Here is a 14,220-nt window from a genome sequence, read left to right as displayed (position 1 = left end):
TATATAATATCCCACAAACAGATTGTGATGTAGATCCCCAATCACCCTCTCATCCAATTAAACAATTCTTGGACCAAATCCCTCTTCCTCAACTAGATGACATTCAAAGAGAACAGTTGAACGCCCCTTTCGCCATGGAAGAATTACTTTCTACTATTAAAAGCCTCCCTAAGAATAAAGCACCTGGTCCAGATGGCCTCCCTGCCATCTACTACCGCATCTTTGGTAAAACTCTATCCCCCCACTTATTAAAAATATGTATCATGTCCTTACAGAATATCCCACTGTCCCCAGAAATGACTAAGGCTCACATAACTATCATCCCCAAAGAAGGGAAAGACCCTGCCCTCTGCTCAAACTACTGCCCCATTTCCCTCCTAAATCTAGATCTGAAACTCCTAGCAAAAATGATGGCCAACCGCCTGTCTCCGCTTCTCCCTCTGCTGGTTCACAGAGATCAAACTGGCTTCGTTAAGGGGAGAGAAGGTAAAGACAATTCCGCTAGACTAATAAATGTGCTGTTCTACGCCAAAAAAACATCCTACTCCCCTTGTCCTTCTCAGCACCGACGCTGAGAAGGCATTTGACAGGGTCAAATGGGACTTCATGACCCTTACGTTGGGAAAATTTGGCCTACCCCCAGAGTATATAGCTGCAATCCTTTCAATGTATACTAAGGCCTCAGCAGCAGTATTAGTTAATAATTCCCTTTCTCTTCCCTTTCCTATTAAGAATGGAACGAGACAGGGATGTCCCCTCTCTCCTTTCTTGTTTGTTCTAATCATGGAACCACTTCTCCAAGCTATTCGCCAGGAAAGCAGAATAAAAGGCATCAAGTTAGGGGGTCAAGATCATAAAGTTGCCGCATTTGCCGACGATCTTATGATTACCACAACAAATCCTGAAACGTCATTACCCATTGTTTATAAAATACTAGAGACCTTTAGCCCACTCTCTAATTTCAAGGTTAATTTAAAAAAAATCCAATGTTCTGGCCATTGGTATGAAGCCATCAATCAAAGTGAAACTGGCTAAAACTTCCCCCTTTAACTGGGACACCCCTTTCCTATCTTATATAGGCATCAAAATATCAGATGATGTAGATAAACTATATTCCCTCAATTATATCCCACTTCTTAAATCCATACAAGACCAACTTACCAATTTGCATTCACCCTTTCTATCCTGGTTTGGCCGTAAGAACATGGTGATGTCCCTTGTAGTCCCCAGACTCAATTACTTGCAGCAGGTCCTTCCTGTTCCTATTCCAAAAAATTATTACATCTCCTTAGCTAGAGAAATTAGATCTTTCATTTGGAATAAAAAGAAGTCAAGGATTTCCATGTCAGTTCTCCAGAGACATAGATCCTGCGGAGGAATCGGTCTCCCAAATCCGCTTCTTTATAACAGAGCCATTCTTCTGGCGAGAGCTCTGGATTGGTTTAGACAGCCTCCCCACAAATCTTGGGTGGGAATGGAAACGTCCCAATCGGGATACTCGTTTAGAGGTCTCTTAGTGGATACTCCCAGCTATCCTACCCCGAAACAAAATGCTAGTCCTTCTGTTAAGGCTACGTTGGAGGCATGGAAATAGTTCCAGGAATCCAACTTGGGCATCCCCACTCCCTCTCCGATTGTACAGATCAGAGATGTGTTGGATCTTGCATCTAAAGAGCTGAAACAGCATATTCCTACAGCCCTCCGCCTTTCAGTCACCCCCATCATATCTTTGTTCTCGGACTCAGGGAATTTGTTAGAAGGTGAAGATCTTTTGTTGGCCTTGAACTCCCCCCGCACTAATCCTCTCATTATCTCTTTCCTAAGGACCCATATTATTAAATTTATCCCTTATCACTCGCTACTTAGACCTCTCACGTGGTTTGAACATATGATCCAATCTCAATCCTCCCCTGTTAAGATCATTTCTCAACTTTATAAAAAGCTTAACACACCGATTCTACCACCAAAGCCAGCTTTCATTAGTTTGTGGGAGAAAGACCTCAACTGTAGCTTTTCTTCCAGTGAGCAGGCTCGCATTCTTATTGCCCCCCACTCCTCCTCCCGCTGCGTAAGGATTCAGGAAAATGGGTATAAGGTGTTGACTAGGTGGTATAAGACTCCAGACATAACATGTCGGTATGGAGAGGGAAATTTGGATACCTGCTGGCGTTGCAGTCAGGAGAAGGGTACCTTCTACCATATTTGGTGGAAGTGCCCAATTATACAGTCCTGGTGGGAGGGGATCTTCGCGAAAAGTAATAAGATATGCAATTCTAACGTTCCAATGTCTCCCCAAATGGTCCTCCTGGGTAGTCACACAGGTGGCGAACCTGCTAAGACCCCCTTCCTATTTAACAAACTTATCATGGCTGCACGCCTATTGGTTCCTAGGTTCTGGCTCTCCCCAGACGCTCCCCCTGAAGATTTCTGGATAACCAAAGTAGATACTATCTATAGATTTGAGGAGATTGCTGCCTGGGAAAATAGATCCCATTCCACATTCAAAAGCCACTGGTCGGTTTGGGAAAGGTATAGAAACTTCAAATAGGATTGTTTCCTTTATTCTTGGCATAAATTATCGCTCTTATGTTGGCCGAATTGCTCGTCTGATTTCAAATGACTGTGACATCTACCTGTATACTGTATTTGTTCTTTGTTCGTTCATTGTACTTCATTGTGCATAACCTTATGTATCAACTTTTATTCAGAAATAAAGTTGTTAAAATGAAAAAAATAAAAAATAAAATTGGGATCCAAAGTCGGCTTTGGTACCCAGGTACCACACAAAAAGGTACCAGTACTAAATGGAACCCAGCCCAATTTCTATGCCTACTTGCAGTGCAAGCCCTAGGTGACAAGTCTGGAACTGGTCAACGTTCCCTACTCTGCTAAGTGCAGGACTGACACAAACACAGAGAAGAAACTACAGAAAGATAAAGTCGTAGAGGAATGGGTCAGAAACGGGCTAACAATGCAGTACCAAATCAGACAACAGAGGGTAGTCAAAATAACCAAGCCAAAGTCAGAACCAGACAGGAAACACAGTACCAAATCAAGAGAGATTGGTCAAGGGCAAGCAGAGGTCAATAAAATAATCAATCCAAAAGCACACAGAACAGAAGAACTAGGAGCACAGCTAGGGAGTGAAAACCTGTAACTGGCAATAATGTACTGCCAGCAAGGGATTAACATCGGGGCGTCGACTAATGGAATCAAGACCTGATAGGTTTATGGACTCGGCGCCCACTGGACCAACATACAAGTTGCAATAGAAAAGGCTGATTAAGCTGACACTCAGTCTAAAGCAAAACCAGACTCACCTAGTCACCTGACTGGCAGTAAAAATCAAAAGCAGTTTATCTTATATTTGGATATAAAGATTTAATTGTCTATGGTGTTTTTATAGGATGTAATTGTTTTTATGTCAAAAGGATTAAATGTGTTATTAAATTTAATTGTATGCATGACCTATTCGATTACAACAGGGAGTGAAGGTATGTGTATATAAAAAGGAGCAAGGTAAAGTGTAATATGGTAGCCCTGATGAAGCATTTGTGAAACCTAGGTAGGGCGGTTCTGCATGGAGAGATGTGATTCTATAAATGTGCCAGTTTATATTCCTGAGTTTTGAGAGTATAATAAACCTGCATAAAATGTTTTGTGTAGTGCTTCACTATTTGTGTGCTTTTTCCTGTTTTCCACCAAAGAGAGACCAGAAGAGCATGCAGGTGAGTGAGGTTGCCATTAGCAATGAGAGAACGGTGACTGGCAGCATTTAGATGCTCACTGCATGGGGACGTTTCGGAGTTTATAAAATTAAAGAAGAACTAGAATGGACTGTACTTGGTTTTCCATCTGCAAGCAGCATGGATTCCATTATGTATTTGACCTCTTGGAGCTGACCTACATTACTATACTTTTTATCCTATAGACGTTATTTTACCTATGAAACATCTTGGAGAGACAGTAATGGCCCAAGCATTTGTAAAGTCCCAGAACACTACATCCACAGTTGCCCCTCTGTCCAGACTTATATTCACCCAAATATAAAACTTCTGTCCTTGTGCTGGCTATCACTTTTAATATTACTGGTCACATACTCCTGTCTATCGTCCCTTAAGAGTGTATAAAGAAAATAAATACAGCACCTGCCAGAAGATGAAGACCTGAAATCTAAATATGTCCCTCCAGATTCGTATCCAAAAGCTCCTCCGTTAGATCCAGTATAGAAGAAGAGGTAGCATCCGCAATTTAAAAAAATGATGCTTTAATCCAAGAAAAGCAGAACAAGCAACCCAGAAGTGCAATGTTTTTGTTATACCTTAGCCTTCCTCAAGCATAGCCGAAACGTTGCACTTCTGGGTTGCATCTATGGATGCTACCTATTCTTCTATACTGTATCATATCATTAAGAGTCCTTCAAAAACTTTACCACAATGAAAGTTAATTTACTGGTCTATAATGACATGGTGAAGACCTAGAGCCCTTTTTGAAAATTGTGTCAGGCACTTGGCACTGCACTTACTAGAGAATATAAAAAAAAAATATGAACAGGGGCACGGCAATAACTGAACTGAGTTCTTTAAGAACTGAAGTTAAATCTTTCTGGACTCTGAACCTTGTTCACATTTAACTAATTTAGTATATTACAGGATGTTTTAGCAGCACCTACCGAGGATGTAAAAACTACACACACCCCTGTTAAAATGCCAAGTTTTTGTCATGTAAACAAATCTGCCCAAGAAGAATAATTTATTTAATGTCACATATAATCTGTACAATTCAATTGAAAACAAGCTGAAATCTTTTAGGGTGGAAAAATAAAAATAAAGAACTAAAATAAAATGGTTGCATAAATATGTACACCCTTAAACTAATAAGATACTTTAAGTATAATTTGACTTTATGACAGCATTCAGTCTTTTTGGGTAGAAGTCTATAAGCATGACACTTCTTGACTATGCAATCTTTGCCTGCTCCTCCTTGCTAAAGTGCTCCAAATCTCAGATTGCAAGGGCATCTCCTGTCCTGTGACCAGCCCTTTTCAGGTCAACCCATATATTTTCAACTAGATTCAGGTTGTGCTCTGGCTGGACATTTCCAAAACGCTAATCTTCTTCACGTGAAGCCATACTTTGGTCTACGTGAAGGTATGCTTTGAGATGTCATGCAAACAGGTGAAATTTCTCTTCATCTTCAGCTTATCAGCAGAGGCCTAGAGGTTTTGTGCCAAAATTGACTGATATTTTGAGCTGTTGATAATTCCTGACACCTTGATTAAAGCCCCAGTTTCATCTGCAGAAAAACAGCCCCAAAGCATAATGCCGCCAACACCATGTTTCACTGTGGGCATGGTGTTCTTTTGGTGATGAGTAGGGTTGAAAGTATCAACTTCAGATGAAGCATCTGAAGTCGATTTACATAAAACTTAATTTCAATACTGTACAGGGCAAGCACTCTGTACAGTATTAGAATGTATTGGCTCCTTTTCAAGTGGTACCTTGGAAGTGGTTCCTTGGAACCGAACCTGAGTTGGGGAAATGTTTATTTACAGTAGAAATCAATTTATGAAGTTATGGCCCGAAGTCTCGCGAGACTTCGTGAAGTAATAACTTCGGCTCATAGGAGCCAATACATTCTAATACTGTATGGAGCGCTCGCTCCTTACAGCATTGAAACAAAGTTTTATGCGAATTGACTTTGGATGTTTCATCCGAAGTCCATTTACAAATCCCTAGTGATGAGCTGTGATCGCTTTGTGCCAAACATACCTTTTGGAATTATGACCAAAAAGTTTAACCATAAGATGTTTTCCCACATGCTTTTGGCAAGTGTATGTTTTGGCAAAAAAAAAAAAAAGTTTTTCTTGGTAAGAAGAGGATTACATCATGCCACCGTACCTCACAGCCCAGATATATGGAGAATACAGGAGATTGTTGTCATATGCAGAACACAACCAGGAGCTCCTTTAATGTTGCTGTAGGCCTCATGGCAGCCTCCTGAGGAGGAACATAGATGTTGGGTATGCCACATTTTGCCAACTTTTATCCACTTTTTCATGAGTGTCTTCACTGTGGTCAAAGGTACATGGCTTGGAAATTGTGTTTGTACCTTTCTCCTGACTGCTACCTTCCATGAAATCCCTTTGATGTGCTGCAATCGGCTTTTGCTGTAAAATGCAACTAAGGCCAGTTTCACACTATCGTTTTGGCTTTCCATTTGTGAGATGCGTTCAGGGCTCTCACAAGCGGTCCAAAACGGATCAGTTTTGCCCTAATGCATTCTGAATGGAAAAGGATCCGCTCAGAATGCATCAGTTTGCCTCCATTCCATCTCCATTCTGCTTTGGTGTCTGTCTGACGAAACTGATCCGTTCTGACACACAATGTAAGTCAAAGGGGACAGATCCGTTTTCTCTGCCACAATAGAAAAAGGATACGTCTCCCATTGACTTTCAATGGAGTTCATGATGGATCTGTCTTGGCTATGCTACAGATAAAACAACGGGGCCGTTCATAACGGATGCAAATGGTTGTATTATTAGTAACGGAAGCGTTTTTGCTGGACCCTGTCGGATCCAGCAAAAATGCTAGTGTGAAAGTAGCCTAAGAAAATGCGAGGAATATCCTACTAGAACACCTGACATTTATATGGGGTTAATCAACATCACTTTAAATGATGGCAGCAGTGTATTCACTAATATTTAACATGCATAAAATATTGTAGGGACTATTGGGTAATGTGAGCTTTTAAGCTCTTCGAGGCCCGAAGGGTAAGACTGCGTGTACACAACACTATACATCATCATTTCATTAAAGATAAGTGCGTGTAACAGAACTGTATGTATGTAGCAGAGTTGTGTGTGTAACAAAACTGTATGTGTATAGCAGAGCTGTACAGTGGGATGTGAAAGTTTGGGCAACCTTGATAATCGTCATGATTTTCCTGTATAAATCGTTGGTTGTTACGATAAAAAATGTCAGTTAAATAGATCATATAGGAGACACAGACAGTGATATTTTAGAAGTGAAATTAAGTTTATTGGATTTACAGAAAGTGTGCTATAATTGTTTAAACAAAATTAGGCAGGTGCATAAATTTGGGCACTGTTGTCATTTTATTGATTCCAAAACCTTTAGAACTAATTATTGGAACTCAAATTGGCTTGGTAAGCTCAGTGACCCCTTACCTACATACACAGGTGAATCCAATTATGAGAAAGAGTATTTAAGGGGGTCAATTGTAAGTTTCCCTCCTCTTTTAATTTTCTCTAAAGAGTAGAAACATGGGGGTCTCAAAACAACTCTCAAATGACCTGAAGACAAAGATTGTTCTCCATCATGGTTTAGGGGAAGAATACAGAAAGCTGTCTCAGAGATTTCAGCTGTCTGTTTCCACAGTTAGGAACATATTGAGGAAATGGAAGACCACAGGCTCAGTTCAAGTTAAGGGTCGAAGTGGCAGACCAAGAAAAATCTCGGATAGACAGAAGTGATGAATGGTGAGAACAGTCAGAGTCAACCCACAGACCAGCACCAAAGACCAACAACATCATCTTGCTGCAGATGGAGTCACTGTGCATCGGAGATGCTGTATGCGAGAGTGATGCGGAGGAAGCCTTTTCTCTGCCCACAGCACAAAAAGTGCCGCTTGAGGTGGGATAAAGCACATTTGGACAAGCCAGCTTCATTTTGGAAAAGGGGGCTGTGGACTGATGAAACAAAAATTGAGTTATTTGGCCATAACAAGGGGCGTTATGCATGGAGGAAAAAGAACACAGCATTCCAAGAAAAACACCTGCTACCTACAGTAAAATATGGTGGTGGTTCCATCATGCTGAGGGGCTGTGTGGCCAGTGCAGGGACTGGGAATATAGTCAAAGTTGAGGGATGCATGGATTCCACTCAGTATCAGCAGATTCTGGAGACCAATGTCCAGGAATCAGTGACAAAGCTGAAGCTGTGCCGAGGCTGGATCTTTCAACAAGACAACAACCCTAAACACTGCTCAAAATCCACTAAGGCATTTATGCAGAGGAACAAGTACAATGTTCTGGAATGGCCATCTCAGTCCCCAGACCTGAATATAATTGAAAATCTGTGGTGTGACTTAAAGAGAGCTGTCCATGCTTGGAAGCCTTCAAACAACCATGAACTAAATATGTTTTGTAAAGAGTAAAGGTCCAAAATACCTTCAACCAGAATCCAGAATTTAATTAGAACCTATAGGAAGCATTTAGAGGCTGTAATTTCTGCAAAAGGAGAATCTACTAAATATTGATTTCATTTCTTTTTTATGGTGCCCAAATTTATGCACCTGCCTAATTTTGTTTAAACAATTATAGCACACTTTCTATAAATCCAATATACTTCATTTCACTTTTCACACTGTGTGTGTCCAAGAATTTACTTGGGCCCCCTGGATCCCGCCTTCACACACCCTAGCATGCAATCACGCCCTCCACCACAACACACACAAAAAAAAAAAAAAAATCAAATAATTTAGGGACTGTAAGGTCTCATGCACACGACTGTGCCGTTCGGTCCACAAACCGCGGATCTGCAAAAAACGGAAGCCGCCCGTGTGCCTTCCGCAATTTGCATAACAGAACGGGCGTCCCATTGTAGACATGCCTATTCTTGTCCGCAAAACAGACAAGAATAGGACATGTTCTATTTTTTTGGCGGGGCCACAGAACGGAGCAACGGATGCGGACCCAAACAACGGCCGTGTGCATGAGGCCTAAGCACATGCAGTCTCATGAGTGGTCCACACCACTCCTTGCAGCCTCACAGGAGTACAGGACCAGTATCTGCACACGTATGTATGGCATAATTGGGATGCATATCACACATGACATGACACAGGTCTTTACCAGGCTAGAGGGCAGCAGACACATTATTATTGCCACATCTGTCACATGTCACTACTGACTGTACAGCCATTCAGAGTTCAGACAGTTCATAGTTCCACTTCCTTCAGAAAAGCGAGCCTGCCGTGCACTCCAGCGACTTACAGATATAGAGGCAGTGGCGTTGCTATGGCTGATGTCATCATTTGCTCAGGGGGGCCCTCATGGTGTGGTGTGGAGTGGTCATTTTTTCTAAGGAATATAGTTTAACTGTTTATGTGCAAAAGAGAAAAAATGACCAGTCTACACCACATCATGAGGGCCCCCCTGAGCAAAGATTAGTAAATGTGGCCGGCCGGGTGGGCTCAGGCCACAGTTCAGCAGACAGAGAGAACCCAACCCCTTTGTCTCCCGTCTCTATAATAATCCCCCACTAATGGGGTTATTTAAATTACTGGTGGATTATTAGAGAGACGAGAGACATAAGGGATTCTCTCTGTCTGTCTGCTGAACTGTGGTCTGGGGCCACCACCGGCCATATTTACTAATCTTTGCTCAGGGGGGCCCTCATGGTGTGGTGTGGACTGGTCATATTTTCTAAGGAGTATAGTTTAACCGTTTATGTGCAAAAGAGAAAAAAAGATGTCACTAAGTCAGCTCCAATCAGATATCTGCACATAGACCAAGAGTCTTGGTCTATGTGCAGATATCTGATTGGATTTGACTTCTAATTTTCTCTTTTGCACATAAACAGTTAAACTATATTCCTTAGTGAAAATGACCAGTCCAGTCCACACCATGAGGGCCCCCCCTGAGCAAAAATTAGTAAATGTGGCCGGTGGTGGCCCCAGGCCACAGTTCAGCAGCAGACACAGAGAAGAACCCAACCCCTTATGTTTCCTGGGGCCATCTGTCTCTATAATAATAGCCCACTAATTTATGAATGGATCCGGGGTTAATTATTAATTCGGATTCGGTGACCTGACCAGTTTCTAATATAAAATAAAGTCAATATATATGCGTGCCACTGCTTTTTGCTTTACCTTACCTCCTCCCCTCCTAGTGCAGCAGTGGCAGGTCTGGCTGTGTAACTTAAGGTACTATTAGGTGAGTGAGTCACTGGTCTGGTTGTCTGGTCATGTGAGGCCGTGACTCACCACCCAATCCCTTTAGCGCCGGACCGGAGGTGGCGACTTAGTCCCTGCTGCTGGCTGCTCCGCCGTGGCGCCACTCACCAGGCTGTGGTAAGTCACACCCCCCTTTTTACCACGTGACGGGCGCTGACGTGCTTGCTAAGCAGCGCTTGTAAGTTCAAGTTGTTCTGAAGACTGCGCTGCTGCATAGACAGTCAGTGAATGGGAGTCGCGAGTCGGGACTCGGGAAACTGAGCTCCCTTGGGCCCCCAGGAGCAACTGGGCCCGGGACAGCTGCCCCTTTTGCCCTGCGGCAAAGACGGCCCTGTGTGTGTCTCCTATATGATATATTTAACTGACATTTTTTGTTGTAACAACCAACGATTTATACAGGAAAATCATGACGATTAACAAGGTTGCCAAAACTTTCGCATCCCACTGTATGTCTGAAGCAGAGCATGTACGTGTGTATAACAAAGCTGTGTGTGTAGCAGGCCAGTAGGTACGTATATGTAAAAGTTGTATCTGTGTGTAGCAGAACTGTATGTGTGTACAGCAGAACTGTGTGTGTAGCAGGCTTGTAGGTGTATAGCAAAGCTGTAATTGTGTGTAGCAGAGCTGTAGGTATGTAGCAGACTGTATCTGTGTATAGCAGGGCTATGTGTGTTTATAGCAGGGCTGTATGTGTGTGTGTCACAAACAAACACCTAAAAATAATCTAGTAGAACAAGAAGCATGGCAGGACACAACAGAGCAATGACAGAAGACACATTTATTTTCATAGGGACATTTAAAGAGATGACCACATGCACTATGCACAATGATCAGCAGATGACACAGTAAGGGCTCATGCACACAACCGTTGGCTGTTTTGCGGTCTGCAAAACACAAATACTGGCCATGTGCATTACGCATTTATTCTTGTCCATTATGGGGACAATAATATGACGTTTTTGTTTTTTGTTTTTTTTGTGAAACTGCCATGTGGTCAAATGGACACAGAATGCACATGGAGGTTTTTTTTTGCAGGCCCATTGAAGTTAATGGTTCCGTTTACAGGCCGAAAAAAATAAATAAATAAAAAAACACCAGTAAAACACATTCCCTTCAAAGAACTAGAAAATATTTTGTCTACACCTGGGTTGCATTTTATAGTTTGGTGTGTCTTATAAAGTGAAAATACAGTAATTTTGTTATTTTTATTTGTCCACTCTAAATTAATTCATTTTGTTTTACAATAGATTTATACTTGCATACAATGTGGTGGCAAGCGGGAAAAAATATAAATGGGGTGAAATTCCAGATCAGTTTTTTGGGGTTTTGCTTTTAGTTCATATTCTATAAATATTCTATACATTTTTTTGTATTTATGTACCCTGAGCTATGTGAAGACTAATTTTTTTGTGGGGCGATATGTACTTTTCAGTGATACCATTTTGGGGAGTGTACGACTTTTTGGTTGGGGCGAAATCTTAAAAGTCCCGACCACCATACGGCTATATACATCGGTGGTCAGTTGTGGCTGGACAGTTGTGTACCTGGCCGCTGTTGGTGCAGGAACTTGCCTTTCGAGCCACTAGTGAACATCTAGCCTGATAACCGTGGAAATGATCCCTCCTTCTCCTCTTCCACCTGTGCCACATCCTCTTCCATCATCACCCAAAGAGTTTTTTCAAGGAGATATAAAAAATTGGGATAGTAACGCTGATGACGGCGTCATCGGCACTGGCCATGTTGGTGGAGTACTCGAAACGCAACCCCCGTACACATGTCCCGCATGGAGGCCCACTCGATGGTTAAGTGGTGCTGTTCCGCAGAGCGACTCACCTGTGTGTGCTGCAGGTGAAACTCCACTATTGCCTGCTACTTGCACAGTCTCTGCAGCATATGTAAGGTGGAGTTCCACCTTGTGGGTACATCCCATATGAGGTGGGGAGTGGGAAGGCTGAAGTTACGCTGCAGCACAGACAGGCGAGCAGTAGCAGGCTGAGAACGCTGAAAGCGCACACAGATGGCCCGCACTGTCTGTAGCATCTCCACCAAATTCAGCACATGCACCAGGTAAGGGATGTGCATCAAACTGGCTAGGCCCAGAACTACTACGAGATTTTGCCAGTTATCGCACACCATCAAGCCGGGCTTAGGCACCAACCACTCATTGGTCTGTTCTTCCATGCCACAAATCCTGTGAGGTTTAGAACAGCCTGCTGTCGTTTCACACTGGCTATGCTGAAGTTGGTGGTGCAGATGTTACCTCGACCGGATGAGGAAACAACAGGAGGCAACAAGAAACGTCCAGCAATCCTTGGTTTGTGGAGAGCCAGGTGGCCCTGTTGCTCGAGGGGGGTGGGGGGGGGGGTAAGAGGCCAAGACCGCAGCAGAAGAGGGAGACATGCTGTGGTTGTCCTTCCACATCCACATAATCAACCAGAATTGGTTGGGCATCAGTGCACTCAATCTCTTCCACTTCTGGGGCAGGGCTAAGTGGATGGTCCACGGAAACACCGCCAGCAGAGTCATCAAAAAGCATAATTGACTGCTTCATTACTTGGGCCTCAGACTTCTTGGCTGATTTGCAAGGGGGAGGTGAAAGACTAATGGACATCGGCTGCAGGTGCCAACTCTGTGCTTTCAGCAAATGACCGGGTGGGAGACAATGTGAAGGAACTGGAGGCACTGTCAGCCATCCAATCTGCCTCTACTTGTTCTGGCCTCGCCATTTGTACACCGGTATTCAGGCCTGCAAAATGACACAGGACGTCCTGTCACCTATGTGCACATGAGAAAGGTGTTTAATTTGGGCATGTAGCTGGCACAGATTGACCACGTCCTCTCCCTGCAGCAGGATCTCCACCAACATCAGCAGTACCATGACCAGGTCCACGTCAATGCTCTCCTCATTCTTTGAGGTCACAGACTAACAGACAGATTAGTATATTTCTGTGTCAAGGGTGCAGATGGTACATTGCACCCACACAAAATTGTTATAGGTCACCCACAGAATTAACAGCCAGATTCATTATTATATCTCTGCATCAGGGGTGCAAAGCTGGCATATTAAACCCACAAAAAATCAATATAGGTCACCCACAGAATAAATAGCAACATTAAATTCCTAACACTCTCCCTCAGTTCAGCTGCCTGCTTCCAGTCCCTGCACTACTCAGAGCTGATGGGCGGTGCTACAAGTGACCCATGATGCACCAGCCAATCACAGCCATGCCATTACTAGGCTTCTAAGTGCTCACAGCTTAAAAAATGTTATTATTGGCAGCTGTTTACGTGAATTGAAGACTATGGGTCAGATTTATAATTAAACTATGACACTTTTGTGGTGCAAAAAAAAAAGTTAAACATTTGGTGCAAGTGGTGTTTCTCTGCCAGCCTCTCTGAAAAGGGAGCATGTGGAGGGTGGGTAAGGGTTGGGGCAAGTGGTACTGTAACATTTTGCATCTTCTACGCCAATTTCCTGGCATAAAAGAATACTGAAACCTACACCAACCAGAGGCTGGCGTCAATATCAGTATAGGCGCACGTACTGTTGGAATTTGGGCCTAATTTATGATGAGGCAAACACCTCGTCATAAAGATGCAGGATGCGGCAGCGTTCCTGGTTATGACAGCCTGATGCACGCCACGGGGGTATGATAAATCTATAAGTCCAAAGAGTCTTAATTTAGATTGTAGCTTAAAACCCATTTCGTAGTATATTGGGTGGAGGTTCTGTTTGATAGCAAATTACATAGAGATAACTAAGAGATCATGCAGCAACACTGTAAGTGATTTGATTTTTAATTCACATTTATTTATACTTCTATGTTGATACACTAAATATATGGTTTACACATGTCAGACACTGTCAATTGTTTCTTACACTGTTGACAAGGAACTGACATTGGCCTTGTGTAGCACCTGAAACAGTAATACTGGTGATGTTCAATATGATTTTGATTACATTATGTACTTAGCCCTGTTTGTATGATATTCTAGATACAGTGGTTTCTGATGTCATTTATAAAAAGCTACATTTAAAGAGGACCTTACACTGTGAACTAAGTATACAGACGTTCTCCTGCTATGCCCTCCGGTATCTCCGCTCATTAAGTTATAGTAGGCGGAGACTGCCCTTGTTCTTCTGTAGCGCTGGCCAATCGCATTGCAGAGCTCACAGCCTGGTAGAAAATAACCTCCCAGGCTGTGAGCTCTGCTCTGCGATTGGCCAGCACTAGAGCAGAA

At 42.9% G+C, this 14,220-nt stretch overlaps 1 protein-coding gene across 8 annotated transcripts in view; it reads right to left on the bottom strand.

Annotated features, from left to right (window-relative positions):
- The window catches only part of PTPN3 (protein tyrosine phosphatase non-receptor type 3), a 1,297,151-nt gene that overhangs the window by 677,856 nt on the left and 605,075 nt on the right, over nt 1-14,220 (bottom strand). The window lies entirely within an intron of this gene.

The sequence above is a fragment of the Bufo gargarizans genome, chromosome 5, assembly GCF_014858855.1.
Source record: "Bufo gargarizans isolate SCDJY-AF-19 chromosome 5, ASM1485885v1, whole genome shotgun sequence".
Taxonomy (NCBI): domain Eukaryota; kingdom Metazoa; phylum Chordata; class Amphibia; order Anura; family Bufonidae; genus Bufo; species Bufo gargarizans.
The sequence above is the reverse complement of the archived record's forward strand: the minus strand, read 5'-3'. Positions and strand labels throughout refer to the sequence as shown.